Raw genomic sequence first — 16,678 nt, 5'->3', positions numbered from 1 at the left:
CCTCTAATGTGTTTGCAGAAGGTGGGACCTTAGTTATGCCTCGGTTGTGTTTCTCAAAACTCCCCTGCTCTTTAGTTGCATGACTTCTTTGCCAGTTTTGGTTGTGTCATCTGCCTTCAAAAAGCATTTTGAAGTATTCCATCTTCCAGGTGTTAGTGTGAATAGTTATTGTTTGAGAGCTTGAAAGTTTTCGTAACGTCAGTAAATCTTTGGTTTTTCTTTTAATGTGCAAACCACTTTTGTTAAATTAAGGAAAATGACAGTTCTTACTAACTTAGTTTTCTGCATTGAATGATTGCTTATAAAATGTTGTTGCTAAGGTGATGAGTGTATTTGAGATTTGGAAGGAAATTCAGTATTATAAACGGGTCTTTGGGGAAAAAATACTAAAAACTTGGTTAGTATCAGACTTATTGGAGCTAACCCTTGTTATCTTTGACATGAATACTAAGTGGTTAGGAACCAGCAGCTGCCAGTGCCTAAGAAGATTGTCTTGGTCAACAACTAGCAGAAAAACGATTAACACACTTTCTTGCTTTTGTATTTCCTGAAATTTCAAGTATTTGTTAAGCTTTCTAACTTCTCCCAGGTTGTAGTCAATATATTTTTGTTCTGCCTATCGAGCGTGGAGGAAAGTTTGTTCAAATCAAATGCATCAGCACAAGTTTTCTTTGTTAATTCCCTTTCTGAGGTTTGGGGTGGGGGGAATAGCCTGAATTTAACTTTATAGTTAAATTCATCAATCTGTTTACATGTCAGTGGAATAGGGGGAACTTTTTCCCTTTATCAGCACATTTCTTCCTTTATATATGTCAGTGTAGTAACAGTAATAATATGGAAGATGAATACTTACTTCAGAAGGTTCCTAAAACATGATTTTCCCTTCTTAGACTATTACAGCTGACTTTTCTCTTGCTTTATTTTTTTTTTTTCTCTTGCAAGAACTTGTTTATTCAGTGTTTTGGGCGTCTTTGGCTTTATACTGAATCTTCCTTCTAAAAGCAACTTTTCACTAGCCAAATATGTTAAAGAAAGGATGGTCATACATAAAAATGTCCAGTGGTTTTATCAGGCTCTAATCTAAGGTGCTGAGTAGGCTCCAAAGCGCTATCAGGCAGTGCTAAGGTAATCTGGATAGTTTCAGTCATGGATTATGTGGCAGATCAAATGTGTGGCCTCGGAGAAGGAAAGATACTGGCATTACACGGGATAAAATGGTGCTCTGCTATGTGCTTGTGTATAACACTTCTTAAACTTTATTTTCCAGAGGGGAGAAGAGGCCAGTGTTTTACTTCTGCACTTATTTATAACCCAGTGGTAGTGCTTCCGTGCTGTGCTGCTCAACCGTGTTTGTGTCTTAGCAGTGTTCCTTCTAGCACTTAATCTAGGCAACAAACCCCAGTGGCATAATTTCTGCCATTGTCTGGAGTGAATGCCGTGAGTGCCTCTTTAGTATCTTCTCCCTGCAAAGTCAGGCTCTCAAGAGAGGAGGAAAAAGTCTGTAATTTCACTTGACTGAAAGCATGCTGCGTGAGGCAGTTTGAATGGGAGCCCGTCATAGAACCAAGTGGCCTCTTGGAAAACCCAGTTGTGTGTCCTCTTAAAATACTCTATTGCTGTAGGACAAATCACCTGAATCAGGGTCTTGGGTAGCCCCAGTGAATATCTATGGTAGTACAGTTTTAAAGTCTCAAACTGTTGCTAATAAATTTATTAAAACCTCACTACCATAAATGTCCGTACTGCTGTCGTAATGCTGTGTTTTTTATCAGGCTTGAATGCAAAGTGCAACTTCAGGCTTTTGCTTCAGAGCTTTTAAATCACTGCTGCCATAATAAAAGTTACAGTGGATTCACTTTTATCTGTGAGCGTGGCTATGGCTGAAACAGTGCCAAATTGCAGCTGCACAAACGTGAAACATGAAGATGCAATAAGCAGGTTAAATTCTGTGCATAGTCAAAATTCTTGCAGTTTTTTCTGTTAATGCTAGCATAGGCATTTTCTCTTAGTTCCAAATAATCACCTGCTCTTGGATTGCATAACTCCACGTCCTGGTCACAAAAGGCGGGCCTTGGGTTGCCATCTGGATGGCATCACAAATGAAAACCATGGTCCAGTATTGCCGTGCTGATCTTTTTTTAATTTGTTACATGAATTTCTTAGCTAGAGTTGTTCATGGAATAAAATAGCTTGTGAGAAGATGGTTGAACGTGAACTGGAATGTGGCTTGCAGAAGGTGGTCAAGTTCTGAAAGTTGTACATTGATCGCAAGGAAATCCCTCGATTGAATCCCAGCTAATGGCTGGGAAGAGACAAGGGAGGAAGGAGAAGGTCAGAAAGATCTGGAACAAAACTTCAGAATGAAGTTTGCTTTGATTTTTCCAAGTTTAGACTGATTAACAAGAATAATTATATAACTCCAGTTGAAAAGTTGCCTTTGTCATGTCTAGGGAGCTGTATCTCTCCTTGCTGCTTCTATCTGGTGAACCTCTAATACATTCGAGGTCTTCTACCCAGTGGAGATTTTCTCTTATCCTCCATTAAAAGGGGCTTTTTGAATAGGAGACTTGTATTACTTCAAATTTCCTTCTTCACTTCTCCAGCAACGCCCCCAGTTTCTGTGATAGCTGTTGCTCTGAGCCTTCCCGAGCAGCAGAGTGAGGTTGGTGTGATTCATTCCAGCTTTGCTTCTGCCTACGGGTTTAAGAATAGGAGAAGATAAGACTTCATATCATAGGTAAAAATAAATTATTGGTGTATATAAAAAAGAATTTAAAAATTCAGCATTAAAATGCATTTATTAAAAACTCCGTATTTCAAAGTTGAAGCTTTTGGAAGAATGAAGAGCTACTATATTCAGATACTAATTCCTAAGTTGTTTAAAAAAATAATCATTTTTTTTTAAGTCAGATTATAGCATATTTATATGAACATTGGGCAACTTGTTTACTTGTATTCTGTAATTGTAAGGTTAGGGAAAGCTGCAAGGTTTGTTTCTTCTCCAGAAGCCTCATGTTATTGTGTATACACTCCCTTTAAAAGTTTCTGAATGTGCAGCTGCTCATGGAAATCCACAGGTGTTGTCAGCGTGGGGCTGTCGCTGTTAGCAGTATCACGGTATGTGCTTGTGCTGAAAGCTGGATGAGACACCCCAATTTTCATGCTGCCGGGGACATCCAGTTCTGTCCGCTCACACATCAGAGTGGTGGTGCCACTAGGAAAGCAAAATTCCTTGTAGTAGGAGGAACTTCAGAAAGGGCCAGAAGGTGGTTGGGAATGCAGGGTAAGCACTCGGTGCTGATAGTACCAGATCTTCATTACAGCAAGTCGTGCAAACATCCCGTGCACCCTGTGTTACTTCATCCTTGTGTGGTTTTGTCACACAAAAAGCTTATTTAACAACATCCTTTATGGTTGTAACGAGTCAGTATGTTTTTAGCTACCAAATTATTTCTGATGAGGGCATATCTCTAATGCAACAAACTTTGAGTGATTTGCTTATTCAAATCAGATTGTAAACTGATCGGTATTTTCCTTCTTTTCCTCAGTTCAACCACTCTTCCATATGTTATTTTTTCCCCAAAATTAAATAATGAAACGCACCTAGATCCCAGTTACAGCATTTCTGAGCAAATTTGCCAGTGCTCTCTTTAGTTAACCTACAGTGGGAAGAAAAGTAAGGCATCAGACAAGTTTCCAATATTAATGAATGTGTTTTTTCTATTGATCAGGATTAGCTTTGGAACTGGGGGTGGCCTGGGAGAAAAGCTTAGTATTCCATTGCTTTTCCGTGTTTTTAAGGAAACTATGTTTTAAATTATCTTGAAAATCAGTTGTGTTATGAAGTTTCTATTAAAATATTACTTCCCTTGCACAAATATTGTTAGGATTTTCCAACACTTTCTTAAAATATTCTGTTCTGAGTCACAGAAACTGTTGAACTGCTTCTGGGGAGAAGATGTGGAGAAAAAATGGTGAGTTCTGTTTTAGGAAAGAACTTTGAATTAAACAGATTTAGAGACTGTGTTCAAGTACAGGAAGTGGATGAATTCCTGCAGGATGGGAGAATAGGCACTGTTTTCCAGAAACAAGTGGTTTTCTTTTTTGTTCTCGTAAGTGCCTTACATTGTGTGCGTTTTGGAACTGTCCCGCTGCTCCTGGGAGCAGGCTTTGGTTATTCTCTTACCCTCAATGAGTTCCTGCTTTGCCCATGGCAGTGTTTGGGTTTGTTGTCTCACTTAAACCGACGCGACTTGATTCGTGTGGACAAGCTTTTCTTGACTTCCTTTGTGTTGTCTCATGTGAAGTCAAGGCTTTACCAGGCACTTACTCTTTCACTTCACTTGTTGCCTTACAATTGGAAACTTTAGGTTTTAGGGGAGATACAAGCTCCTCAATGACTGACTTACAGTTTGTCCTTCATGAATCGTGTCCTCATGTAGTAAAGGCTCCAAGTTCTCCTTACAATGGGAACCTTCCCTATCTCTTAATCACTTTTACTGCTTTTCTCTAGCTGCTTTATTTTTACGCTTCATTTTTTTAGACTGTTTGAACAATACTATTAATATTAATTCTGTATCATTAATAGTACTAAACTTTAGTGGTTGTTCTTTTATTACAATTCACTGTTATTTTGCATATTTTACTTGAATTGTTTATGGGAACCTCTTACTCTGAGGACATGTCTACAGATGCCCTGTATAATTTATTATGGAGTGGCAAGCAGGCACGTTTTGCATAACTCCAAGTATGTCCATACAAAGTTTTGATAACTGGTTTATTTGTGGGAAGAGATGTGACTCCATTTGTACATGTGTGTGGCTGAGACCTGTCTTTTAAGCATGAGAACTCCTTACTTTGTAAGGCAATTTCTGTTTGTAAAGTCTCTATGAAAATTCTAATGTCACTATTATAAAAGTGCAAAATATCAAAATTATCTTCTGTTCCACTTAATGCATTTTTCAAAAGTACAAGAAAGAAACAGTTATTGTCAGACCAGAGCGTACTTAATTTTTTTAGCCTGTCAAACCTTCAAATTTATTTTGTCATTCTTGCCAAGAGCCTTGCGTAGATTGACAGGAACGACTTTGTGGTGGAGAATTCTCACTGGCCTCCCCTCACTGTGTGAAGTACCTCAGTGAAATGTAGCTGTCTTTAAGTTTTTACTTGGTTTTAACAGTTATTGAAATAAAGCTTACTGATGATTCCGCACTTCTATCTAAGAAATCGAGTATTGCCTGAACATCAGATATTCACTAGTATATATTTACTTTTTCCCCTGGACTAAGCAAGTGTGTTATTTATTTGCATCACCAGTGTATGTTTGTTGCTTAGCATGAAACCTTCAGAAAGATTTAAGAGCTTACTAGGCTTGCTGTTGAGAGTTAATTTTGTTGTCACACTTCCTATTGGAGTTCTGCAAGAGCATTTTTGACTATGATTAATGCCCCAGAACTTCAAAGAGGCAGTATTATTAATGTGGTGGTTGGCATGAAGTTACTCTAGTGAGACTATTACAATAGCTGAAAATCTATCTTCTTGATTATTATTACTGCAAAATGATGTGGAAATGGGTCGTCAGCTATACATCTATTCTAACCTGTGTTGATAGCCAGACTCCTTACTTGCTAGAATCTAGCCAAATCTGAACCTGGTTTTATTTGGCAGTCTGTACGAAAAATCTGTTGTTAAATGGGAAAGGGCTAGTGTTTCTGTAAGTGCCTTGATTCGTGTAAATTATGGTAGATTTTCTCTCCTATTATCACTGGTCAAAGCCAGGTACAGTGCAAGCTTCCTCTTACTGTTGCCAGTAAAATCAAACACTTCACTGGGTAGTAAGCTCCGGTGTAAAGCAGCTCAGCAGCAGTGACAGCTGAGCTCTCTGTAGCTCAAAGTTTGTATCAGAATCTTAAAATACCCACCTTTGCCTTCGAGTCAGCCTCCTAAAAGGAAACGTGCACCGTACGGGTGCCAAATGTTAGAATCGTCTTGGGCTTTTACCGAGGAGTAGGTCACACCAAGTTTTAGCTGGCTGAGTAAAAAATTGACTTCCTGCGGTGTTCTATTTCAAGTGACAAGTAAAGAGCAAAGAGCCCAGCTTTCAGATCCTATGGACCCTTGTCAGGGATTGCAAAAGCAAAGTGGACTTTGTGCTGGAACTTCGTTTGTAGCTACCAAATCCTTAACTGTTCAGTGTCAGCCTCGAGTCTCTCCTCTCTTTTTTTTCTGGTTTCTTGAGTGAAAATGTCCAAGTTACTTTTCAGTGAGGTTTTATTTTTGCATTCTACTTCAGTTTTCATTTTATTCTATGAAAAAATGTGTGGAAACTTTCTGCATTTTTCATGTCTAGTTTCATCAAAAGAGGTTAATCTTGACTGTAGCAGTTAACTGAGCAGAAGACAAATACACTTGTCCTCCGACTGGGGCTTGTTTCCACATCATTTGAGAAGTGGAAGAAGTTGTCGTTCCTTGTAGTGCCCTTATGAGCCTATCGACCTTTCTTCATAAATTAGGCAGAATCCAGTTTGCTGTCATCTGATTTGGGGCAAACTGTACATTTAGTAACATTTAGTAATTCTTGTCAGCTCTATTACCCCGAGTGCCAACGTTTGTCCCGTTGCATCGTGCTCTACAACTCCAAAAGCACAGGTTGGGCAACTGGAGCGCACTGCAGCTAGAGCTGCTCTGGAGATACAGGTCAATATATCCTCTGTTTTCAGAGAAGACTGAAAAGCATTTCTCTAGGGGAAAAAAAAAAGGCTGCAGCTGAACTGAGTGAAGCATCTTGGTTCACAGAAAAAGCTAAGCAAATCCATCACAACTTCTCAACAGATATAACCAATTCAGAGACCTAGTTCAGCATTATATTAATGAATTTCCATAATGTTTATCCTTGTCCTTAGTCTGCTTTTACATATTAGAAAGGACCTGTGGTGATAATCTGCCATATGACCTTGGAATGTCACTCTGAAGTTGGAAGGAGATGAGACTTTCCAAATTTAACAGATGCAGAGAAGCAGTTTTCATGCCTGCAAACGCGTCCTGACAGTAGCTGCCCATGAGCAGTTAAAGATGTTCCTTCTGAGGCTGAAGCCCATATCATAAAATGCTATCATGTTTTTAATGAGGGCTAATGGACACAAGCTATGTACTTACTGTAACAGGTAGCTGGTAATTCCATTTCTTGTCATCTCTACTTAATTTGTCAGTAATGTTTTTTTCTACCTCATACAAATGAAGGCATGTTGTTGGGCATCAGTTGTTCTCATTTTAGTTACGTGGTAATGTTCTTACACAGTGCCTGAGCAAAAAGCTCAGGGCAATTAAGTGCTATGCTTCCAGTAAAGAGTAGCCTCTAAAACTGTTACAGGCCAAAGATATTTATTGTTTAGGGCGAGCTTGCATTGCATGCCAGGGCTGATGGCTTGGTGCTTCAGAGGTAAGAGGGCAATAAGGGACTGTGCGCACTATGGAAAATACTACAGAGTAAATCTTTGAGATTAAGTTTCTCTTTAGAAATTCAAGATAGGACTTTATTGCAAATCTATTGGATTGCTGCTGATAACAACAACAACAAAAAGCAAAAACATCTGCTGTATGTGTTGTGGTTTTTTCCCTCCTCTTCAAGTTGTGTTGAAGAAGAAAATGGTAAAGTACAAGAAGGAAAACTAGAAATGTATGGCTAAGAGGGGGATGAAGTACTTTGTAAAAGAGAGGGGCCTGACTTTACTGAACTCTTTACTACTTTGGAGACAAGCATCTGACTAAGGACACGTATGATGAACAGAGGGCTTTAGTAAAAAAGAGTAACACGATGGATTTCAGTGAAAGTAAATAAAAATGTTGTAAATAAAACCTTTTAGCAATTCTAAGGGGGTTAATTTTATACATGGGAGACTTAATCTGGTGGTAGCAGCACTGTCGGCGCCCTACATCTGTGAGAGGCTTTGCTCTTCTTTCCTCGGCGTTGGAGAGACTCCTGTTACAGTAATCCCCGTGCCCCGCCGGGCACAAAGGCCGTCCTGTTTCCTGGGAATCGTAGCCCTCGTACAGCTGTGTTCAAGTGAAGCTTTAGCCCATGTTTGGACACAAACGTTTGGACAAACTCCTGTGCATTTTTGGCCTTAAAGGCGATTGCAGCTTTTCTCTGACCTTTCAAGAGTTCTGCTTGGGGTGGTGGAACAGAAACGCTCTTTGCAGCAGATCACCGCCTTCATTTGCGGTGTGTGAGGGGTGTTAGCCCACAGGCAGACCCAAAAAGCTAAGCAGTTCTGTGGTTTTTAAAAAGTGACTTACCAGTGTGATGACTGCTGCATTTGAACATACTTGGTTTGTCAAACGGCAGAATAAAATGGCAGAGAAAGTCTGAAGTAGTTACTTCTAAAGATAACCTAGCCTAAAAGAAACAAATAAATACTGTTAACCTGACCCCCTCAAAAGTTAGCAAAGAAAATAGTACAATGACAGATCTATGGGTTGGTTATTACAGATGAAGACAGACTGAATTAACTGTGTTTGTTTAACTGTTCTGGTACAACTACTTGTGTGAGCTCTTGCATTTCTATTATCTTGCAAAGGCTGCTGTCGAAATGCATGCTGCTACTTAATCATCTGCATGTGGCTTTGTTGCAGGGTCAGACAAACGTTTCCTGGAGAGCTGTAGTGAGTGTAGGAGTACCATCCTCTGGATTAAAGGAAAAGCTCGTGTTCATGAAAGTGCAGGTTTACATTTTGAATAGTTTTCTATGTTTAAATAAAAATAAAGATGCCGTTTGTAACTGAGTTCTTCATAAGAGACTGGCTAAATATAGAGAACACCGGTTACTTTTGGAAACTCTGTTTAAGGGTTCTGTGTGTCAGCTGTCATTTTTATTACTTCTTTTAGCTATAATACTTAACATTAGCTAAATGAAAGCTAATGGAATACAACCAGAAACGAGTGCTCATCGTGTTTTCGGTAACAGGTTGGCCGTGTCAGTGGTGGCTGCGTAGAGGAACTTGCTGGGACTGGTGGGAGGCTGTGTTATTAGGGAGGGGAGGAGGTAGGAGTGCACAACTCTGAGGAGCGATTGAGAAATTGTAGAGCAGGTCTGACACCGCATACTTGTGTTCTCTGTCTGCTGGTTTAGTTTTGTAAGTGTCTGCATCGAGGTAGAAATAACATCTTTGTCTACTAAGATAAAAGCTGTAGGTTTAATTATTTACGCTTAATTGTTTCAGCGCAGCTCTTGTGTGGGTTAAACTTGCATAGAATTAAACCCTGTGGATGTTTGTTTGCCCTGCTTCATAGTTGTTAGATGACATTCTGTAGCATTTAAGTCATTATGGATGAGTAAGTCTTAGCCTGTAAACTTAATGCTTCCTATGATTTATACTCAGGTTAGTCAGAGAAGGCATAACACATTAAGGATTTCAGCGAGGTGCTGTGAATGGAGATGGCATGCTATGCAAACATGTATGTATTACTTCTTGCTCCTCTTTCTATTACAGGGGTTGTGGTACACGATTCAATTCACAAAATGTGAAGCATGTGAGGAAGACTGTAGGCAATTCATACTTCGGTTTCTGTGGAGTGGTATAATACAATATGTTTCAGATGGGCTTTCTCCTCGTAGGGCTCTTCAGATGCATTTATCTGTTTATCTGAGTGTTGTGAATAGCTTCAGCTAAGCTTTTTGAGATTATGAAGAACTTCATGTAATGACAACATTTCCTTTTGCTTCTTTTAAGTCCTTTTGTCTTTTTTTTTTTTTTTTTTTTTTATGTTGGCATGGTATACCCTACTATGCTAACATTTGTCTGGTACTGATGATTATAATTGAAGAAGCTTGTGGTGAGGTACAGTAACTTGATCTTAAGTGTTAATTAATCTTAACTTAATGATCTTACGTGTTCATTAACATGAAGACTTGGCCAAATGTTTGCAGAAATTGGTGTTTTAAATAGCCCCAGCTCAGAATTTTCTTAAGCTTTCCATGGCAACAAGTTTATCTGTTAGGCAAATATGCTAGCGGTCTTTGTGAATGCATTGCTCCATTTCTTTTCTGCAAAGTGGATATTTAGTGCACAGTACAAACATTTTACTACAGAAATACATGCATAAGCAGCTGTATTCAGATGTATTGAACTAACTTCCCAAGGTGAGAGTGTTAGGGTAATACTTAATATCTAGTTGGATGATGCAGTAATTAAAATGCTCCTCTTTCTGCATATGTGAAGTGATGGTTGATGTGTAGTAATGTGTTTATTTCATAGGACAAGTTGTTTTCTTAATGATGGCGGTGGTTTCAGTGAGGCAGCTTGATTCTAGCAGTTACTGTAAGTCTTGTCTTCCATGCTTATGCTGTCACACTCTCCCACTGCTACCTCGTAAACTTGAATGTGTGTTTTCAAGGAAGATGAGATGCAAGTTGTGGTGGAAAAAGAGCATGGAAGAACCCTTGCTTTGCATCAGGAATAAAAGCATATTCAGGAAGCATCCATTTATTGCTGCTGTTTGTGGTCTTCAGGCAGGTCATTGAGTTCCAAATTAGAGCAAAAATGACTACAACAATGGGGCATGCAGTTTCTCTTCAGAGCCCTTGTTTCTATACCTCCTGGCAGCTGAGCTGCTTCCTGGAGACCCTCAGTATCCTTTGGAGGAGCCTTTTGCTGCACAGACCTGTGTGTGCTCCACTTGCCTCTCCTCCCAGCCTGTACCGAAGAGATGTGGAGAGCTGAACGAAGACAAGTGATGCTGTGAGTAGTCAGCCCCTGGCATTGAATTGCAGGGAGATTGCAAGCAGTTGGAGCACAGTGCCCTGCTGAGTCTTTGTCCTGCAAGCAGTGGTGGCTTGTGCTGGGCACCAGGCTAAGCGTCTGCTTCTGTAGTACAGGCCTGGGGCTGTGGGTGTAGACCTTCTTCAAGATTTTTCCAGATATTTTCTGTATATATAGTTCTGTGTGTTATCCCTCTTCTGAAATAATTGGGTATGTTAGGATTGGGCAGACTGAGAACACAGAAGTAAGGTCTTAGAGCTCTCTATTATTCTCTTGATTCTCAGGGGTCAATTTAAAATTGCACCTTACAATGATGTATTTTATGCAGTAAAATAGACATCAGCTGTTTCACGGGGTTTAATTTGTTTAACAGTACCTAAAATAATGTCCGTACAAACTAGTATTGCAAAAAAAAAAAAAAAGAAACCACCTGCTAATTATTAATAATAATAGATCAAGGAAAATGGGGTCATTGTGACGTCTAAATGTGACTCTTTTTTGCATGTTTTCTTAGATACTTGACAGCACTGTTGAAATAGGCCTCTTAATGGTACTACGTAGCCATTCAGAATTAATTGATGTCCACTTTAGATGCTTCTGTTTCAGGAATTAAGCTGTGATTTTTATGTCTTGAGTCTCATCCTTAGAATTGCTTGGATATGAACAAAAATGTGCTGCTTTTGCATCCTTTAACTTTTTTTTCAATATTCAATTTTAGAAATAGTTGGTATTGTTAATGGAAAAAACAGTTGATATTGTGAGACTTGGTCTGTGTTTTTGAATCAAGAGATGGGTACCTTCCTGCCTAGGGTATAATTCTGTTAGAGCATGCTGGAATGGATTTTATGTGTGCGCACCAAAGCAGCAGGATGCATCTTTAGCCAAACTGGAAAATGCCCCTGGTATAGCATATCTTACACTAAAAATGAAAATATTTTTTTCAGTCATGACTCATCTTAATCCAGTATAGGAAGAATCTACCACCAAAGCTGCTGTATGGCAGCATTTGAATATGGGAGCCTTGGGACTTGGGAGGTGTCTGTCAGCCTCTGCATTCTCTTGGCTTCTGTAGTAATTGCTCTTTCAGTACAAGAGCATTTTTTCCCCAAAGCTTGCTGTTTTGTTTCATGTTAAGTTGGAAGCTTTTGAGTTCAAAAGATGTTCCCTCTGCAGGTAGTTAGGTGCGTGGTCAGAAGTTCCCTTCAGAGCTTTTCAGCTATGCTTGCTTGAGTCAAGTTTCAAAAAGGAACTGTGGTCTGTTGTTGTGCTAACAGTAATGGTACGTGAGAGAGAATGGAAGTTTAATGTCATAACATGTAAGTAACCTGACTTTAATAAAGGAGAAGTGTTGAGGTTCTTTCTTTCAAGGTTGGCATCTTTTCTTTTCCTGGCTTAATGCTGCCCTGCTCTGTAACTGATTGCTGCTGTTTTCATTTTCTCTTCCTTTTTCTCCAAGAGTTCAAATGACTTAGTGGAATAACCTCACCTGTACCAAGTTACGTAAAACTTTGGGCACCATTTAAAATGGTTTAGTTACTGTATGTTATGAGATGGTGCGTGTGCATTTATTTGAATTCTATGATCACTTTCTGCTATCATTTTGAATATGGCTTTTTTGTGTGTAAAAGACATTCACTTTTGCTAGTCTGTCTTCCAGAACTACTAGGCAGATTTTACACATTCCTGGGAGTATAAGTAATTCCCTTTGAAAAGCACAACATGTCTCCCAGCATTCTGAATATAGGAATAGAGGAATTCTGGTGTGCAACTTTCCCCAATTAAAAATCAAGTTGCATCAGCATTTTGGAAGTCATTAATCAGAATAATGCGGAAGTGGTTACACAGTTGTGGTTTCTCCTGAATTTTCTGTAAGGACTGTTTAGCTTGTATATATGCTCAATCTTTATTTCATATTCTCCAATACCAAAATAGTTGGTACTTTAAATAGGAGGAAAAAATCAGAAGTTGGTTTACAGAATAGCAGTAACTACTGAATGAGGCTGGTGCAAGCTATCGCTAATCTGAACCAGTCCCAAAAGGATTAGCTAGCAAGTTTATGCTAGTAGATTGTAATTCGTATCATGAAACCGTGTGGCAATCGCTGTCAGTGTGACACATGCAAATTTGTCTCCTTTCATATTTCTTGTAAGTGATCAAAATCCCTGTTGGTGATCAGATGCAAGATTCCCCTTCCTGCTTTATGGTGTTAGCTGTGAACGTGTTTGGTGCTGCACTTAAAACTTATTAAAGATAATAGCATCTTGTACAGTTTTGCAATACTTAATGATAGGATGCAGCTCCATGTGTATGGAAAGACTGTTTAACTTTTTCCCTCCTGGCATCTGAGTGTGCTTATTCTGTCTCAGCAGCAGTTGCTCAGTTGTTGTACAGTCCCGTTAGTGTTTTGGTTAACAGCAAAAATACAAGTGCAGGTGCTGTGGGTTGTTTTGAGATGTCTTGGTCTGATCAATAGAAGTAAGTATGGGCAAAATGAGATTACTACTCCTCTTTAAATTGTTATCCTCTGAACTCCTCTGAGATAAGTGGCACTATGTGATTGGAATAGGCCCGTTGTCTGGATGTAGGCAGTAGCTTGAGATCTGTGCCTGTTGCAGTGTTCGTACTAGATGCTGTATGGGTGCTGTAAGAGTGTAAATGCAGGCAATGCTCTTGGTGACCTGTCTGCAACATGCATAAATGAAGGAAAGGGGAGAAGAACCCATGTTTAAAAACTAAGTGGCAAGACAGAAATTCCTGCATTCTTCTTCTGGTCTTTGTCACTGTAGGCAGGTAGCTGTTTTTCCATCTGTTTCTTTCATTCAGTTTCCTTTGCATCTTTCTTTTGCAATTCTTGTAATGCACATACACGTATATTAAGTTCTGCCCTTCATTTATTCTTTTGTCATTGTTTCCATTTCACTTTCCCTGTGTTTCATTCCTGTATCTTTCTTGTTTAGACCAAGTGGAGGATCCAGCTGGCAGTAGCAGCCATGTAGGACCCTTCAGGAACCTGATGGTAAGTGCACGTGTGTACTTATGCTCAGGCTTCCACCAGGTTCTGTGCTGTGAGAAAGTTTTTCCCCTCCTGCAGGCTTCTCTTAGTTCCTGACATCTGAAACTGTAAGAAAACTGTGGGACAGACCTTGGGTTGCTTCCTCAGTGATACCCTTTGTATCAGAGTTGCAGGTAGTGTTTTTCTTTGGGGCTATGCAGGAAGAGAATGGTACAAATCTTTCAGGTACGCATGAATTTCAAAAGCACTTTGAGAACTCATGAAGGAAAGCCTGTCAAAAGCTAGTTGGTGCCTTCAAAAATTCCTGAGCTCTAAAGAGGTGAAAGCTGGGAGAGTATACCAAGAAAGCATCACTTTACTGTTCCTCTGTTCTTATATGTCCTTCCTGAACATCTGCAATGGAATATTGTTAGGTTTAGGACCATGAGGTGGATGTGTCTTGGACAGTCTTTGCCATGCTTGAATAGGGTGGACTGGTTTTTTTAGCCTTTATAAAGGAAACTGCAACCTGAAAATGAATGAATGTGAGTGAAAGCTGATAAAAGGAGAATATCAAAAATCACTTGGCATCCCTTTGTGTCAAACTGAACCGCCACATCTAAAATTACATGTGTATGCAAGCAGTTTTGCTTGCTATTCTGAGTAAGGTGCTAGATAAAACTTCTCAAGTGTGTTTATGCTTAAAGGGCGATAACTTACAAAATTTACGATGTATCAGTGAGCAGGTTGCTTAATTTTTTTTTTCTCCTGAAGAGTGTGTCACCTAAATAACTCAATTTTGGTTACAAATCATGCTAGCAACTTCCTAGATTATAATTGGATTTGAAGTGCATAAATTTTGTATTCTGTAAATGGACAACACTTTGGAAAACCTGTGCTTGCTTTAGTACTTGAGTGACTTGTGTTGTTGCTTTTACATATCTTACCTCACATTTGAAAGAGCTCCCTTCATTTCTAATCTTGCTGTGAGAAAGAATCGGGTCTTGGTTTGAATGCTCTTAGAGTAGCCTGTCATTATGCTGAAATTCAATGCCGCGTTAGAATTAAATGTAGAATTGTCCAGTGACTTCATCTGCAAAGCATCATCCAGTGCTGCACCACTGTGTAGAACTTTGTCTCTAACTGTGGCCAAGTTTGGCGTAGGTGAGTCTTTTCCTTCTTGTTTCCATCCTCACCTGTAAAGGTGAGAGATGCATCTAGAATTTTGTCAGTGAAGTCAAAATCACTGTTAATCTTCAGCTGATAAGCAGTCGGCAAAAATGTTAATAGTTCTTAAAGGGTTCTAACAACTAAATCTGTGTTTTGTTGCATGGCTCCTAAGGTGTGCTGCGATAGGAGTCAAAACTAGGAATGTACTGAAACTTGATACATAGATCTTTTACCTATTGATAGAATATTTATTGATTTGTGTTACTGTACAGTTCAAGAGCAGTTTCGGGTGGCTTGGCAGATATTTCTGGGAACTTATTTGAAATTCTTCTCACTCAGATCTTGGTACTGGTTGTTGCAAGCAGTAGAGTTGCTGGTAGTACTGAATTCTGTCAAACTGAACTTTCAGTAACTTGTCAGATGAAGATGTGCTTAAACTCTCTGTGCCTTAGAACAGTATTGACAACTTAGTGTTTGGTATTGAAGTCTTGTATTGTATTGTCGGGTAAACCAGAGTTTGCTTGTTGCCTGTGGATTTAACACAGACTGTTAGGATATTTGAGAATATTACAGGATAATTGCTAGTTCAGTTTAGGAAGAGTGCATATATATTTTTTTGCAAAGATAACAGAAGTGCCTTCTTTGTGACCATACTATCAGTTTCTCAGACTGAAAAATTTTAAATTGGGTAAAGAGAGGGAAAAGGAAGGATAATTACGCGTACGAAACTGAAAAACCCTGTGGAATTTGGGGGGAAGTGAAACTTGATCTCCTTGAGAGGAAGTACAGGTAATTATTTGGATGGTGTGGAATGTTCAAATAAAAGCAAGCATTTTAAAGTTGACCTATCTTCGATCTGTTCTATATGAGAGGGTGCATACTTCAAAAAATTGAGTTTGAATAGAGAGCAATGTGATTTTTTTTTTTAAGGGTGTTTCAAGTTCTTGGCCTATGATGTGAAAAATATTTCAAGGAAAAAAAAAGGAGGAACTTATTGACAGGATTATGAGTTAGAAGAATGTGCTTTTAAGTAAGAGATGGATTTAGGGCTATGATTCACACTTCTAACTAGAGAAGAAGGGTCAGTGTGTTAGAGGGAGCAAAGAAGAAATTTGGATTTCAGCTTCTGGAGAGTTCTCGTTCCTAAGAGGTGGGTGTGTGGAAGTGTGAAGTTTCAGATGAGTGGTGTTTCAACCATGTGGTTATACGTAAAATGAGTTCTGCATGGAGAAATAAGGTCACTGCAATGAATTGAGTTAGAATATCTTAATGTTTCTTTTGTTATTACAATCCTTGCCATCAGTTCCAAATGTTACAGGACTGCATCTTTAAGAGCCAGGATAAAAAAGTAGCATTATAACTTCAGTGCATTGGTTATTGAAGTTTTGAATGCCTTCACATCTTTCATCACTGATTAGTTTTTTTTTTTAATATACCTTTTTGCCCTAATCTTCATTGTGTTCATTATCTTTTGCGATTCTTATGTGCTGCTTAATTTTACTAACAGAAATCATTAGCAAACTTGTTTGTGTCAGTGGACATGATGATACACCTTTATAGTTCACTGTTACCCAGTTCCGTCTAATTCGGTTTTGCTGCTTTTCCATGTTGGTCAACATCATACTGCTTTTGGTCTTCTCATAGTATTTAAACTTCATTACATTTATTTTAACTCTCCTCCAAAGCATTGTTCAGAATGGTCATGCTAGTATAGAAGTCTCTTTGAGCTTCTGTAAGGTCTTCCAATTAACACTGGGG

At 39.0% G+C, this 16,678-nt stretch overlaps 1 protein-coding gene across 9 annotated transcripts in view; it reads left to right on the top strand.

The window, feature by feature from the left end:
- Positions 1 to 16,678, top strand: part of PRDM2 (PR/SET domain 2) — a 68,242-nt gene that overhangs the window by 30,635 nt on the left and 20,929 nt on the right. Inside the window, exon 1 of one of the 9 annotated variants that reach the window (XM_084495404.1) lies at positions 13,716 to 13,774. The exons of the other annotated variants lie outside the window; for them this stretch is intronic. The gene's annotated coding sequence lies outside the window, so the exon portion shown is untranslated. Of the gene's footprint in view, positions 1 to 13,715; positions 13,775 to 16,678 lie in introns of those variants that run through there. 9 annotated transcript variants of the gene reach the window in all.

The sequence above is a fragment of the Aythya ferina genome, assembly GCF_964211825.1.
Source record: "Aythya ferina genome assembly, chromosome: 21".
Classification (NCBI taxonomy): Eukaryota; Metazoa; Chordata; class Aves; order Anseriformes; family Anatidae; genus Aythya; species Aythya ferina.
Note: the sequence above shows the minus strand (reverse complement) of the source record. Positions and strands in the feature narration are given on the sequence as shown.